We start from the raw sequence: 16,924 nt of genomic DNA on the forward strand, positions 1-16,924 counted from the left end.
CACTGTATCAATGCAGTGAGAGACAATATCTATCCAAAAGGTTAGTGGTTTATTTGCTAGGCAGATATTTAGATTAAGACACTAATTGGGCAGAAGGTGACAATGTTGTTACTGCAAAACAGACACACAGCATGACTCAACTGTCCATTCAGCACCATATTATAATCACACAAGCAGGTAGGGAACAATTAGTATGTTCTTCTCCAAAACAATAACAGTGCCATCAAATTATGTTTAAAAACATGTTTATTAATGCATTTGAATGGAGGACTCCTAATGCTTCTACATATTCTGGTTTACATGTAACTTTAGTCACAACAATTATGTGGTTAAACTTAATCGCCTTATTAAGTATGCTCAAACATTGGTCTATCGAGCACACAGTTGTATGATGTTACCTTTTGGTTATAACGTTCCTCATGGGAAGTTTTGATGAAGTTAGTTACATCAATTTTCCAACGTACAGAATTGAACAGTCAGCTGGGAATAAAACGATGTGCTTTATGTTAAATGTTCAAAGCTAAGTAATAATTTTTTTCTTTTCTTCATATTATACCTACTAACAGTAAAACATACACAGAAAAAAACTGAATGTTACATGCAGATGACTGACAACTCAAAAAGACAATTACAACTTCCTAAATAAAACTGATAAGAAAGTTACTTACAGAATGCAACATTTGATATTTTAGTAATAAGATATAGTTACTAGAAATTAAACCAGCAAGATATTTGTGAAAATAAACAAATATAGCTTCTGAATAAAGAAATGATCTTGACAATATATTAATACATCAAATTTACATTTCAGATGTAAACAAATAAAAAATCTTTTTTCCCAAGTCTTGTTAAGACAGATTTTAGCTATTTAAAAACAATTGGTCACAATATTGAGATTATTTTAAAAGGAATTACATTTGAATGATATACAGTAAATGTTTAATTGCAATTACCCACTGTGCAATATTTTATTCAAATTCTCTGGCAATCTTATAAGGGAATAACAAATACATAGAGAAGCAGCATATTTTAATATTTATCTTTGTGTAAATTTTGTTTTGGTGTCAAAGTGCTTGTAATCAGATGACTGATTTTTCCTGCTCTGTCATTTGAGCTGCCATTGTTGAACAAGATTTCTTAATCTTCAAATAAGATGCAACTCTAAAAAAAAATCCATATTTGAAATGAATAAAATTAAGACACTAAAATGCAATAAAATGATACTATAATTTTACTAAGTACCATAGCATTTGGAAGGGCATGTCTATGTTTGTGTGAGAATTAGCCATCACTTATGACATGCAAGGTATTGAAAACATTGTTTATTGATTTCACTAGCTCTTTTAGGAGTGGGCCTTTGAGACCACAAGAACAGCAATGGAAGTGCACTTTTTGATCTACTGAGCCTGCTCTGCCCTTTAGTACAATCATGGCTGATTTGACATTCTACAAGTCCATTTTCCCACACTATACCCAGATTCCTTGATTCATTTACTGAGCTAACTCAGCTTTGAATACATTCCAGGATTCAACCACCACTGTTTTCTGGAGTACCAATTTCAAAGGCTCACAACACTTTGAGGGCAGAAGTTCTTCCTCTTCTTGGTCTTAAATGAGACTACATTCTCTTTCCTAGATTCTCTTACAAAGGAAAACCATTTTATAACTTTTTATCCTGTTCAGCCCTCTAAGGACCTGAGGTGATTCAGTTAGATCATCCATCATTATTTTAAATTCCATTGAGTATAGTCCCAGCCTTTTCAACCTTTCCTCAAAGGATCATTACCCCCATACACATAGGATCATCCCAGTCACTGTTCCCTCTAAGCTGCAGGGGTGCAGGGCCACGCAGCAACTGAAATGCTCCCGCACACATAGTTCTTGTTGCTGTACAGCTATAATTTTCTTAACATTTAACAATTTAAAGTGCCGTGCAGCTTTCAGTCCATGTAAAAATTTCCTGCTCAGAGCAATGGTTGGCCCACACAGAAGTTAAAAAAAATTTAGAGGGAATCTCAGCGAACCTTTTCTAAACTGCCTCCAGTTATAATATATCTTGTCATGAATAAGGGAAGCAAAACACTCAATAATATAACTAGTTCTTCATTAAAATTATATAACACTTCATTTCTGTTATACTCCAATCATCCTAAAATAGTAGTCAGCATCATTAACTATCTTGTGCACCTGGATATACTAGCCTTTTGTGTTTCTTTAATGAGAATCCCTCAGTATTGCAACTTTCTGCAGTCTTTCTCTATTTAAATAAAAATCAATTTTATCACTCTTCCTTCAAAAGTGAACAAGTTATCTTCCCTCATATATTTTATCTGCTATATTTTGTATTCTCTACCTATCAATATTTCCATGCAAATTGTTTACATCTAGAAAGTAAAGGCACCTACATTAGACTATTGCTTATTAACTACAGCTCCACCTTTAATACTATAATTGCAAACAAACCTGTCACCAAACTCTAAGACCTAGGTGTCAATATCTCCCCTTGCCACTAGATGCTCAATTTCCTGACCAGCAGAGCACAATCGGTAGGATAGTCAATAACACCCTTACCACAATTATTGTCAGCGCTGATGTTGTACAAGGTTGCGTCCTCAGCACTCTATTCTACTGCCTGTTCTCTCATGACTGTGTGGCCCGATTCTGCCCCAACTCCACCTACAAGCTTGCACTGTAGTGGTTGTTACTCAAATAATGGTGAGTTTGAGAACAGGAAGGAGATAGCTCAGTAACATGGCGTCATGACAATAACATTTTCCTCAGAGTCAGCAAAACAAATGAGCTCTCATTGACATCAGGTGGGGTTGGGGTAGTTACACATGCTTTTGAAACAACAGATATAGGCTTTTATTGTTCAAAATAGTTTATTTCCATGACCAGTCTTAACATGCTTAATGTGAGATAAAAGTCAGATGTGTTTTATAGATGACATGGGAGGAACAAATTATTTTTCTTAGAATTAGAGCAACACAGTCCCTTGGAAGTGTGTGTCACAACATTAATGCAAAAAGAAAAATGAGAAGTCTTTGATGTCTTCCATAGTTTATGATCAGTCATGATCAGTTTATGTGAGAATTGTTTTGCTGACTTAACATGCCCAGAATACCTTGGTGCCTGTAGCTGAGCACAATATTTTGTGGCTAATAATTTGCTATCAGCCGCAAGTCAATGCTATTTCCTCCTACCTGCTAAAAAGCTCAACCTCACTGATCTACGATTTCTGTGCAAAAACTTCCCTTTTCTCTGCACCTGCTGCTGTGAAAATGTCTGTTCATTTGTTTCTCTGGTACCCAGTAGTTGGGGCATCATCAAGCTGGCTGACATATTAAAAATTCTTTCATGCATCAAACCAAAGTAAAAATGTTTCATATATATGCACAAAATGCCCAATATAGATACAAACATATGTAAATGATTAAAGTGGAAGCTGAAGTATCATTAAAAAATAACTTTTTAGCGTATGTGCTAGCAATACCTGCATGCCAGTAATACTTTGTAATAAAGGTGTTTGAGGCTCCCCCACCAATTTTGTGTGAGGCCCTTCTATAGAGAAATACACAAACCCAAAAGCAAAGGAAGGCCTTTTCAACAATGAACGTATCATTCCAAATCTAAGGCAGTGAGCTGGAACACAGTGTGTCCAGGTGCTGGATGGAGTTGCTAATGGGGATGAGTCAAAAAGAATGGAAACAGGCCCTTCAGACCAACTGGTCCATATCAGCCCAGATGCTCATCCAAGTTCGTCGCATATGCCTGCAGTTGGCCCATATACTTCAAAACTCTTCCTATCAATGTACCTCTCCAAATGTCTTTTTGAAATTGTATTGTATATGCCTCAACCACTTCCTCTGGCAGCTAATTCCATACACTGTACATACCCATTTGGCTATAAAAATGTTGCCTGGCAAGTTCCTATTAAATCCTTTCCTTCTGACCTTTGACTCTATCATTTATCTATGCCCCTCATGACTTTACACACTGTTTTGTCTGTGCAGCTACATATCAAATAATTGAAAGCATGCACACGGAATGGCTTTAACTGCAGTATTCACATGGGGGGGGGGAGAGAGAGAGAGAGAGAATGAATGTGGATAGGTAAGTTATCAGTTCAGATGCAGTTATGAGGGGAGCCATTGCTCTAAAAGAAATAGATCCATTAGAGAGAGAGAAGAGGAGAGAAGGGCGGGGGGAGAGGGGTAGGAGGATGGGGGATGAGGAGTGGGAGGAGGAGAGGGTTGATGGTTGAAATCGGACCGTAATGAAAATCCATAAGCGATCTGTCTATTTTGGAGTTCAATGTAAAGGATAAAATAAAGTTAGTCCCTTCTGACCAACACCGAAGGAGGCCTTAATTTTCCAATGAAAATGTTTTAGTGGGAGTGATCCACACTGATTATAGGCCTCACTTGTAAAAACTAATTTTGCAGTAAAAAACACAAGGTGTGTTGTATGCAATCTGCTATCTGCTTATTCATGTGTTTTAGAAGGTATTTTCCTGTGTAAGGAACAAAAACGTTGCTCCATGTAAGTGAATTTCTGATCTCCATTGCTTGATTTAAAATCCCTTAAATTTTTAATATTCAGAAAGGAAATTACACTACACAAACATAAAATTAATGTTTTATTGCCTTAGAGGTTGCTAAAAAGACATTACAGCTTAGTTCACTATTAAAAACTCACCTAGACCTTGTTTAACCAAGTATAAGTTATTCAGTGTATGTTACAGTGAGATTTGTTTGCTAAAAGCTTACGTTTGCATTTGTTCGATTAATTTCATCCTTACTGCATACAGCACAATGTGCAAAGGCAAAGCAAATCTCCAATAGAAATTTTTCAATTCAACATTATCATGTATGCATGAAAACCACAGTTGGTTTAAATTCATAGAGCAGTAGCAATGAACGTCAATGATATTGCTAACATTTCTGTCCCAAATCAAGGCCATTCTTAAACTTGATATCTTCCTTCCAAATACTTAAACCATTAAGAGATAGTGATGGAAAATTAATGCAGGTTCTTTCTTCAATGTGCTTTAGATTCTTTAAGTTGTTCAGTTGTTCTAGACATTACTAGCAGACCAAGATTTATTTTCAAAGATGATTAAAATTATCTCTCCAAGCTAAATGGCTTGCTATTTCTAATGGCTTTAAAACTCAACCACTTTGGTCAGTCTATGGTCACCTGCATATCATACTGGATAATAATCTCAGGTATTCTTCTTGATGGCATTATTTAGCTTACATGCCCTCCATTATGGATATTATCATTTGAATACAAGCTTCTTTAATTTCTTTTATTATATTCCACATGTGAACTGAACTGAGGACAAAGGAAGAACATAGGTGCATCTGCCTAAGCATTTTTATATAACAATCCAGACACTCCATTTTAAAATTACAATTATCTTTCTTTTTCACTGGAATTTAAGTTTCCCATCTCTTTGGATCAATAGTCTTGTCCTCTGAATACTTATCCAATGAACATTCACTAGAATCAGGCCAGGGTCTTTTGCACCAACAAAGGAATGGAAGGCCAAAGATGATCAATGAAAACTCTTACGGCTTTCATTGGAGAAAGGAGTCTTCTGTGGGACTCATTCCCTATTACTAGTAATGGTGAGGGGTTTTTTTGTATGGAATGTAGTGGTTAGCTTCCTAACTTCTGAGACATAGTCACTGATAACAGGGGAATAATGATGGATGATCCATCCATGACCCTTTCAGTTATAAATTGATTTGGTAGAAGAAACAAGACCATAGAATACAACTCCAAAATCCAGCCTTCAATCAGCTTCAGAGATTAGGAAACCAAGAGCTTATCTTTAGCATGCAAGTCTTTGATAACCAAAACCACATCTGATGTAAGAATAGTTTTTTTTTCATCGGCAACCATATTTTCAAAAAGGAAATAGATTTTGTACCACCTTAACACCTCTTTGCCAGAATTTAGGCTCACCCCAACATTTTAGTACAATACATGTTTAGAATATATAAATAACAGGAAACTAAGCAACTTCCTCATTGAATATAGTGAAAGTCAGTGGGAATTCCAAAGAAATTTTTAAAATATCTAACTAAATTGCATCAATAAAAAAGTTAAGTGTTTTGAGAAGTTAAACCAGGCCAAGACATAAAACAGAGAAACACAGGGCCCTGGCAAGCACTATTAAATAGCAAGACCTTGTTGTACTCATATATAATGCCATGAAATCACAAAGCAAGTAGAGAGAGGGCTGAAGAAGCCACATGGTAAGCTTACTTTCATCAGCTGAGGCACTAAGTTTAGCATTTATGGTGTCATGTTACAGTGGTACAAGTCTTTCGTTTCACTACACTTGGAATATTGTCTGCTGTTCTGGTAGTGATGCTATCAGAAGGAGGCTGCAAGAAAATGATTCACAGGAATGTTGGTGGAACTATAGGGCTTGAGTAATCAGTAAATATTGGATAGGTTGGGGTGTTTTCCCTGGAGTGTAGGAAGCTGAGGAGTGACCTTAAAGAGGTCTATAAAATTATGAAGGGCATAATAAAGTGGAATGTCAGTCATTTTCCCCTTGTAGGAGAGGGAAAACTAGAAGGCATAGGTTTCAGATGAGAGGGGTTGGATGCAAAGGTGATCCCAGATGGTGGTGGATAGGAAATGAGCTGCCAGAGGATTTGGTAGAAACAGTTGCAATGACAACATCTGAAAGACAGGTACATGGATAGAAAAAGTCTAGAGGGATACAGGCCCAATGCAGACAATTAGGATTAACCTACATTGGCATCTTGGTCAGTATGAGTCAGTTGAGCCAAATAGTCTTTATTCCACACCGTTTAACTCTACATAAAGATACTAACACAAATCACACATAAAATTATGGAATAGGTACCGGCAGAAAGCCAAACCATAACTCAAAACATTACATTATGCATGACATTATTATTTGCCTACTTATCTTTGAGAAATTACTGAGGCAAAAGTGCTGATGGTGTTAGTGGGGTGTGGGGGCAGCATGGAAGCGATAGGTAAATGGCCAGACATGGGAATCCTGTACTGTGACATTCTCTTTCTTTGGATTAGTTGTGATCTGTGACTTGGCCTATGTGATAAAAGAGAAGTAATAACTACATTAGTTTTTTTTTGGGGGGGTGGGTCTAAGGTCCAAAGCACCTTTCTAAGGAGAACATCCAGCACTCTTTTCTTCACTGTTCAGTGTGCCTTTAGCTTCACGCTATTGCACTGAAACATGGATATCAGAAAAAAATTGGGGGTTAGATAGCCAATTTCTACCATAATGACATGTGACAACATACTTCAATAGTATGCCTGTCATGTGAGTTGTGAACTGCAAGAGTTAAAAAGAAATAAGTTTTTAAAGAGACATGGCTGTACGACTGAGACAGTTCTGAGTGTGTAGTCTGGTTGTGTGTGCAGTGTGTAGAAGTAATTAAGATATTCTATGAGTTCTACATGTGCAATTGCTGTTTCTGATGGAAGGCTACAGTTGTTACATATAATTAAAAGAATGAGTGAGATGGTGGAATTTATTTTTCACTGTTGCCAAGTCTGGGATGTACACTTACGGGTGTGATTTCATTCATTTCCTGTTACTTGATTTCAGCTCTGGGGACCATCTTGCCACCCATTGCGGAGCATATGTCTTTTCCTCAACACCTCACCTGCAAGCATACAAGGGTCTCCACCTACAAAGAGTGGGTCACATTCTCTGTTTTGCACAACTTCCTTTCCAGCTATCAGAAATCAACAAGCAAATAAGACTTCCTACAGGTGTCTTTCGATCTGACATCAAATAATGAAGAAATGAGAGCTGAAGTGTAGTATAGCATGAAAATAACTGTGCAGCCTATTGCATGGCAACAAGCTAAGTGTTGTGTGCATGTGCTTTAGAACTAAGATCACAGTTAAACACTGTGTCCAGCTGCAGCAGCATGAATTCTAGACCACTGCATATAATATAGAACAAGCCGTACAATCACTGAGATTTTTATCTGAGTCTGTTTTTTTTGTTTGTTTGTTCACAGCATCTGGGCATTGCTAGTAAGGCTAGCATGTATTATCCATCACAAATGCACTCTAATACAAATAGTTTTCGAGGCCATTTCAGTGGGCAACTGAGTATCAACCACATTGGAGGGTCTAAAATCTAAAGTAGAATGGGTGAGGGCAATGTATTTCTTTTCCTGAAATGTATCAGTGAACGGTGACTTTTATTACATGCTATTCATTACTATCATCATTACTGATAGTACCTTACGATACCAGATTTATTCTAAGTACTTTTAAAGAAACATTGAAACAATATAATCATATAGTACTAATTCATCACCTGTACCAGTGTTTCTTCCCCATGTGAAACATTTTCTTACTTTAACCCTTCCTCCCCACCCACTGTGTGTAACATTCATGTATTGCCAAATTCATTCTTCAATTGATGTGGACCCTGCTGGTATAGGACCAATAGACAGCCAATTAGCCAATGGAGCCTGGAATCATCAAGCAGAAGAAAACCAATGCCATACTAATAAACTGTGATTAAAAGTAAGTGCTGTACCTAAATTACTGCACACACAGCTCACTTTATGACACAGCCCAAAATAATTGTTTTTCACTTTTACTGTATTTTCACACTGAAATAAGTGCTTTTGCCTTCCAAAAATACCATTGAATTTACATTCAGTTATTTTCAGTGTTTAGACCTTCTGCAAATATTAAAATATACTTCTCTGAAGCCTCAGAGGTTGCAGTGAGACTGCAGGTGGTGACAGTGCAGCTGTTCAGTTACTGGACCTGTCATTCATTGGGCCTGTACTAATACTTGAGATGCTGCAGTTCAAATCCCACACTGGCAAAAGTGAAACTTAAAACTCAGTTAATATCCTGGACTTTTTAAACAAGTTAATTATTAGAAAGGAGGGTCACAATATGGCCAGAATAGAATGAAGCTCCATTTGTTTGACTCATGCCTTTTACTGTAGGAAACCTAAGATACAATATATGACTCCAAACCCAATGCAGAAGTAGCCAAGCAAGGCACTGATGGCCACTATGCCAAAAAGACAAGAACAAAAGCAGACCCAGACATCAAACTTGGACAAGACAAAGATTCTCCCAATACAGACAGACTTGTAAACTGCTCCTCATAAACATCTGGGGTTCTTTTGTCTAAGTTGATAAAGCCGTCACACAGACTAGCTTTTCAAAATTTCAACTGAAGTTAGTAAACAATACTTTACTGCTGCGGTAGATTTATGTTCTTCTTGTCCTCATCGTAAATTTTTATTTCAATTTCTCATTGTTACTCTCTCATTATAATGCTTTTAAGATTTGAGAGGAGTTTAAACACAATGTAAGGGGCAATTTTTTAAAATGCAGAGAGTGGTATATACCTGAAATGGCTTACCAGAGTAGTGGAAGCAGGCAGTTTGGTAAAGTTTAAGAGGCTTTTAGATAAACATATGGCCATGATGATAAACAGGAGGAGGAGAATATTGAGTATAGATTGCCATCAAGATCAGCACAAAGTTCTGGAGCAAATGGCCTGTCCCATACTATACTGCTCTGTGTTCTGTTATCTAACTCTTCTGCTCCCTTGATAGATCCCTCTGTTCCCATCTCATGGGATAAGTTAACTATAAACAATTACAAACCTACAGGCTTCCACGGCTACCTTCCCTAAACTTCCTCCTACCTTGTTCGAACAAGGACTACATTCAACTCCCTCAGTTCCTCTGCCCCTGATATTCATATAACAAAGCCGTATTCCCCACATTAACATAACAAAGACACCATTTTAATTAGCCTCCGCAGTAACATAAAAGTCGAAACCCCCTTACTCTAAGATAAGACTTTCCATAGAGGCCCCCTGCTGTTTGTGTCAGTTTGTTCTGCACTAACTAGCTGATACATATTTTACATTAGAGCAATGGCTACACTCCTAAAGTACATTGCAATCTGAACTCAAGAGTTATGCTATAGGAATGCAAAACTTTATTATCTGTTGTTTCCTTGGTGGAAAAGGCAGAGAAAGTCTGAGGAGCAGAGTTGATGCAAAGAACAGAAACACTTTGGTGGAGTGGAAGGGAGGGACCAGCAACTGGTAGTTGAGCAGTGACTGGAGAGGCTGCAAGATAAATGAGGAGGAGGGAAATGATTTATTTATTCTGCATGCTTCAGGTCTCTGTACTTCACCACGAGACCAAAATTATTCACTGCATTATCATTATGGCTTCATTTAGTGCATGAAAACCCTGAGCAAACTTTCATGGTTCAGCAGCCTTAACCATTTACTCTATGCAAAGCCATTTTATTTTTGTTGTCTTCCAGCTACCGAAAAAGGAATCAGAGTATTTCATAAAGCCTTTAAAAGTCATCTTCAGAATAGTACTTCTATTATCTGAGCAGACATATCAGTTACCTATTTTGCAGGTTACTTTTCAACAGCTTCTGTAAATAAATGTCCAGTAGTCTCCCTTGGACTCTTTCTTCCCTCACCTCCAATGGGCTAAGGAGTGTTTCTGGTGCCAAACTTCAGTCTGTTTGCAGATTTTACTGAGTGCGTGGCTTTGGTAGCAGGCTGCTGTTTATGTACTGAGTGTTTCTGCCAGCTTCCTGTTGTTGCATGTTGCGCCTGGATAAGTTCAGTTGCATTTTTGCTAGCTGCTTGGACACTGAATGGTACACCAACTGCAGGATGGTTGGTTGGTTACTCTTCCTGATCTACATTAGCTCGGCTATTCTCTAGGTGAAATTAATGAACCATCATGGGAGCCAGCTGTTGCATGTTTCAATTGTACACAATGTTTTGAACATATTATGACAAGTTTAATTAGATCTATTTAAAAATATATCTACAACAAACACTGCAAGAAATACCCACCAAAATATTTAGGTATATTTACTTTTCCAAAGAGCCAAACACTTCCCCAGAAAAAAAATATTGTTAAAAGTTACAGATATATCACAGTAATTTGAGGAAATGCCCAATTTCTGGGAACTGCACATTGCATGTGGTTAGTATTAATAACCATCATTCAAAATAAAAGCAGAAAACATTGGAAATACTGAGCAGGTCCGATCAAGTGAAAGAGAAACAGAGTTAACATTTCTGGTCGATGACCCTACATCAGAATTGGGAAGGAAAACAAAAGGAGCTGGTACAGTTGTAGGGAGTGTGGGGGAGTGGGATACCTAAAATAGGGGAAAACTGGGTTGACCATAGGGATAAGCTGCAAAAGGAGAATAAGTGGTTGATGAGGGAATAGGTGCAATTAGAGAGTGACAGCATAGATCAAAGAATGCAGGAGTTGTAAAATGAAGAGAACAAAGACATTCTAATACATTGAGAATGAATTTGAGGTCCTCTGTTGGTTCGGGTCAACCATGGATGTTGCACCCCAGCTGTCTGCATGATACGCAAGCCAGGGCAGTACAATATGGAGAGCAAGCTGTTGCTCCTGTAGCAAGCTCCCCCGCCTCCCCACACCCCCCGCCATGCAGCTGATGCATCCAAAGGGACAGCAGAGACCAATATAGTCCAGAGTCGCAGGAGTTAACACTTAACAGTCAGTGTTGAACTCAACGTAGGGCTGCCTCAGGGATTCCAGCTCCGGATTTTTCTACAGGGTTTACTTCCAAAGCCTTCTCCATCAGTAGGTATATCTGCAAGGCAATGGAAGTAGAGAACTGATACAGTCAGAGAAACCTACTGTTGCAATGAAGCCCAACACCAAGCTTGAGAGATATCTTCTCATCTTCCACCTAGATATACTGCAGCCTTCTGGACTCAATATTAATTCTACAGCTTCAGGTAACTTGATATTTATATCCATGTCACTCATCCATCTGTGATAGTGGCTCAATCTGGTTATTTTTTTAATCTTTTATTTATTTTTTATCTTCTATTTGTGGAGGACATGCCCAGCCTGATCTGCTCTGCATTTTGAAACTTTCACAATCATTCATCTCTGTTCTCACTTTCAACTGCTTATATTTACTCATTTTCTAGATCACCTAACTTTATAGTTTATCGCCATGGACACTATGGTTTTATTCCTTATCAACTCTTTCCCTCTTTCTCCCTGCTGCTTAATAAGTTTATTTTAACTTTTCCTCAGCTCTGATGAAGGTTCCTAACCTGAAACTCTTACATCAGGCGTGACCTGTTCTCCTGAGTACTTCCAGCATTTGCTGTTTTATTTTATATTTCCAAAATTTACAGTTTTTCAAATTTTCATCCAAATCTCATTACAGTCTGATAACAGCAGATGCAATTCAGAAGAGAATGTGGCTCCAGAAACAAACAAAAAAAAAAAATCTGGTGCTGAAAAATACTTAAAACTATCTCCATAGAATCAATAGGACCACAACATATGTAGTCTCTCTCTGGGTTAGATAATAATCTGCTTTTCGATTCTTCCTACTGAAGTGCATGATCTCATGTTAAACTCCAAATAACTTTAACAATCAAAATAGGCTCCAGCCCCTAGATATTCCCCTTTCAGAGTTTCTCGAGTAATTTTACAGAATTCCCATCAATATATCTATCAACCCAAACTAGCTTCAGACAGGCAGGCAATTGTGCATTCAATTTGTTGGGACATCTGTTCTGGGGCTTTCTAAAGAGGTGTGCACCCACTTTTCTCAAACTGTATACCAGTTAGATTTTCTCTCTAGATGTTCCCTTCTGTTGTTTGTGTGAGTTTTAGACCAGTTAACAAAAAAAAATCGGTATCTGCTGAATAGAGTATTCATTTCCAACTATCCATATATATGACTTGACTTGGTCCATCTAAGCAGAGTTCACTGCCAAGAAGGCCCACCAGCGCCTTTACTTCCTGAGAAAACTAAAGAAATTTGGCCTGTTCCCTAAAACCCCTCACTAATTTTTATAGATGCACCGTAGAATGCATTCTTCTAGGGTGCATCACAACCTGGGATGGAAGTTGTCCTGCCCAAGACCAAAAGAAGCTACAGAAGATCGTGAACACAGCGCAGCACATCACACAAACCAACCTTCTGTCCGTGGACTCAATTTACACCGCACGCTGTTGGAGCAGTGCTGCCAGGATAATCAAGGACACCACCCACCCAGCCAACACACTTTTTGTCCCTGTTCCCTCCGGGATAAGGCTCAGGAGCTTGAAGACTCGTATGGCCAGATTTGGGAACAGCTTCTTTCCAACTGTGATATTCTGCCGAACGGATCCTGACCCGAATCTGGGCCATACCCTCCAAATATCTGGACCTGCCTCTCGTTTTTTTTTTTTGCACTACCTTACTTCTAATTTTTCTATTTTCTATTTATGATATATAATTTAAATTTTTAATATTTACTAATTTTAACTATTTTTAATATTCTTAATATTTAATATTTGTAATCAAGGGAGTGGGAAGCGCAGAATCAAATATCGCTGTGATGATTGTACATTCTAGTACCAATTGTTTGGCAACAATAAAAGTATGAAGTATTTCCTTTTTCATTTCATGGCTCTAATATAATAGAGGTATCATGCTTGGCCACCAGGATTGTCCTTTTAAGTTAGGATAACTAATAGAAGTTAAACAGAATTCTACAAGAAATGCAATTGCAGTTAATTTGTTAGATCCAAATTTGTTTCTACTCCTTCTGCAATTTTTCACAGCACCAAAAAAAGCTGCTTTTTCAATGACTTCCAAGCGTGTTTATTCACAAGTCTGTTGGTTTTGCATGTTAGGTTATCATTATTAATTCCTTTGGAATATGCAAATTAATTCAAAGTAATTTAATTTTCACTTATACTCACTTCCCCTAATCCAAGTTGTTAAAGCATCAAGAAAACCACCCAGAAGAATGTATTGGTTAAAAATTATGAAAACTTTGGGTGACTTCTGAAACATTTTCCCCAATCAATCATGGCAGTCTCTACGAGACGGAAAAGTGACAGAAAAAGACCATAACAATAGACAAAGTTGGAAGAGTCAGATTTCCATGTGAAGACTGATGATATGTTTTATCTTATATCAGATCTCAGTGAAAGTACACATTATTTCAGGGTAATGGCATTACTAGTGCCAGTCCCTCGTGTCTGATCTGCAGCCAGATATTAGCCACCATGCAATAAAACTCCAATAATTAACTCTCTGACTGGTCAGAAATCCAGATGGTTCAGCATCTAGCTCACAGGGTAATGCATATCACACAAAAGAGATGTTTGTGGATTTTCGGAAGGTGCAGGCTGACCACTTCTCTGTGGAGAGAGTTAAGAGCATCAAGTTTCTTGGAGTGCACATAACTGATGATCTTACCTGGTGCCTCAACCACCTCTTCAGAAAAGAAAGCACAGTAGTACCTTCACTTCCTGAGGAGACTGAGGTGAGCGAGACCACCCCCCCTAATCAATTTTTACAGTAGCACCATTGAGAGTGGGCTGACCAGCTGCATCATCATCTGTTATGGTAACTGCAAGGCATCTCACTGCAAGAATCTACAAGGGATTACAAGGACTGTTGAGAGGATCATTGGGATCTCTTTTCCACCCATCCGAGATATTTACCAGGAGTGCTGTGTACACTCCTTCTTACTGATCCCTCCCATCCATCTAACAATCTCTTTGACCCCCTACCATCAGGCGGGAGGTATCATAGCATTAGGACAAGCATTGTTAGGATGAGAAACAACAATTTCCCCCAAGGCGTGGGGCTACTAAACTCCCTGCCACCACCCAGGTCTCAGCGCGTACTGTATGAAGCACCACTAGTGTTATACTGTTTATCTTTTAACTTGTGTTGTAAATGCACCTTATGATTTGTTAATTTATTTGTGGTAATACTACTTTATGTGTTGTGTGTGAGTTATATGTATTGTGTTGTGCACCTTGATCTAGAGGAACATTGTCTTGTTTGGCGGTATACATGTATATAGTTGATATGACAACTTGAACGGTAACCTGAACTTTCAACACACTACAGTCCCAGTTTCCACCTTCATTTAACACTTACAACTAGTCAGTCTACATTTCAACTGAAACACTGTGTCAGACAGTGATACAAGATTTGACCTAAAATGTCAACAATAGCATTCAAAGAAGCAGTACACATCAACATTTGTTGGTTAAAAAAAAATCAAATCATTAGAAAGAAGTGGCATAAGACCAGAGGATGTAGAATCCTTGTGGGAAGAGTTGCGAAACTGCAAGGGTAAAATTACCCTGACTGGAGTTATATACAGGCTTCCGAACAGCAGCCATGATGTACAAATTACAATGGGAGATAGAAATGTGACGTAAAAGCACAATGTTACAATGCTGCTGAACAAGTTAAGAACCCATGGTATTACAGGAAAGACACTAGCATGGATAGAATATTGGCTACCTTGCAGAAGGCAAAGAGTGAGAATTAAGGGAGGGCATTTTCTGGTTGGCTGCCAGTTACTAGTGGTGTCCTGTAGGGTTCAGTGTTTGGTTTGCTACTCCTCACATTATATGTTAATGATCTAGATGATGGAATTGTTGGTTTTGTGGCCAAGTTTGCAGATGATACAGAGATAGGGGTGTAGGCTGTGTTTTGGATGCAGGAGTATGCAATAGGTTTTGAACAGATTAGGAGATTGGGCAAAGAAGTGCCTGATAGAATATATTGTTGGAATATGTATGTCATGTGCTTTGGTAGAAGTAGTAAAGGCAGAGACTATTTTGAACTGAGGAGTGAAATCAGAAATCAGAGGTGTGAAGGGTCTTGCGAGTCCTCATGCAAGATTACCTAAATTTTATCTTGCAGATTTAATTGGTAGTAAGAAAGGCAAATGCAATACAATTTTGAGAGGACTGGTATATAAAATCAAGGATATAATGCTGAGACTCTATAAGGCGTTGGCCAGACCACATCTGAAGTATTGTGAGCAGCTTTGGGCCCCCTATCTAAGAAAGTATGTGCTGGTACTGGAGAGAGTCCAGAGAAAGTTCAGAAGAATGATCTCTGGTGTGAAAAGGGTTAACATAGAAGAAACATTTGAAGCCCTGTACTCAAAATAACTCAAAAGAACTGAGAAAAATGAAAGGGATCTCATTGAAACCCAAATATTGAAAGAAGTACTTAGAGTGGATGTCGAGATGATGTTCCAGTAGTGGGAGACCTTAGATTCAGAGGACACGGCCTTAGAATAGAAAGTTGTCCATTTGTATAGAGATAAGAAGGAATTCCTTTAGCCAAAGGGTTCTGAATCTGTGGTACTTATTGCCACAGATGGCTGTGGAAGCAAAGTCATTGGGTATATTTAAAACAGAGGTTGATAGGTTCTTGATTAGTAAAGGAAGAAGACAGGAGAATGGAATTGAGAGTGAAAATAAATCAGTCATGATGGAGTGGCAAAGCAGACTCTCTTTGAGCCTGTCTTATTTTGCCTCACCTAATTCGACTTGAGGTTCCTTACGTTTGCTACAGCCAGGGAAAGATGTAGTGGCGATGAGCTCCCACTAACTATTAAAATAACCCAATGGTATGCTTCTCAAATAGCCTCTGACAACCAAATCTATCTCCTGGCCTTCACATGTGGTTTAGCTTCAAAGGCCAGCAGAACTATTTCTACTGACAGGAGAAGAGGCAAAGGTGCCTTAAAACCAGTTACTCCGGGCAGATGGCTCTCATCAGCTAGGATTGGCAGCTTATCTAGTAGAAGGAAAACTCTGATCTCAAACCTCCACTGTCTTGTGCCTATAACCACTCATGAGGAAAGCGTCAGGAATAAACCCTGAGGAAAAATTCACAGCTGGAATCCCCAAGACAGCCCTACGTTGAGTTCAATGTTGACTGGCAACTCCTGTCAACACCACTGGAGCCAAACTGTATTGATCTCTGCTGTTCCTTTGGATTCATGGGCAACAGTTTACTCTCCATATCGTACTGCCCGGGCTTGTGTATTCAGCTAGGA

The 16,924-nt window shown here is 38.4% G+C and overlaps 1 protein-coding gene across 2 annotated transcripts in view; it reads right to left on the reverse strand.

Moving 5' to 3' along the window:
- Positions 1 to 272: 272 nt before the first annotated feature.
- LOC134347542 (OX-2 membrane glycoprotein-like) overlaps positions 273 to 16,924 on the reverse strand; it is a 46,798-nt gene continuing 30,146 nt past the window's right edge. For both annotated transcript variants that reach the window (XM_063049897.1, XM_063049895.1), the window contains exon 5: positions 273 to 1,161. The gene's annotated coding sequence lies outside the window, so the exon portion shown is untranslated. The remainder of the gene's footprint in view (positions 1,162 to 16,924) is intronic.

This window comes from Mobula hypostoma, chromosome 6 (genome assembly GCF_963921235.1).
Source record: "Mobula hypostoma chromosome 6, sMobHyp1.1, whole genome shotgun sequence".
Lineage (NCBI taxonomy): Eukaryota > Metazoa > Chordata > Chondrichthyes > Myliobatiformes > Myliobatidae > Mobula > Mobula hypostoma.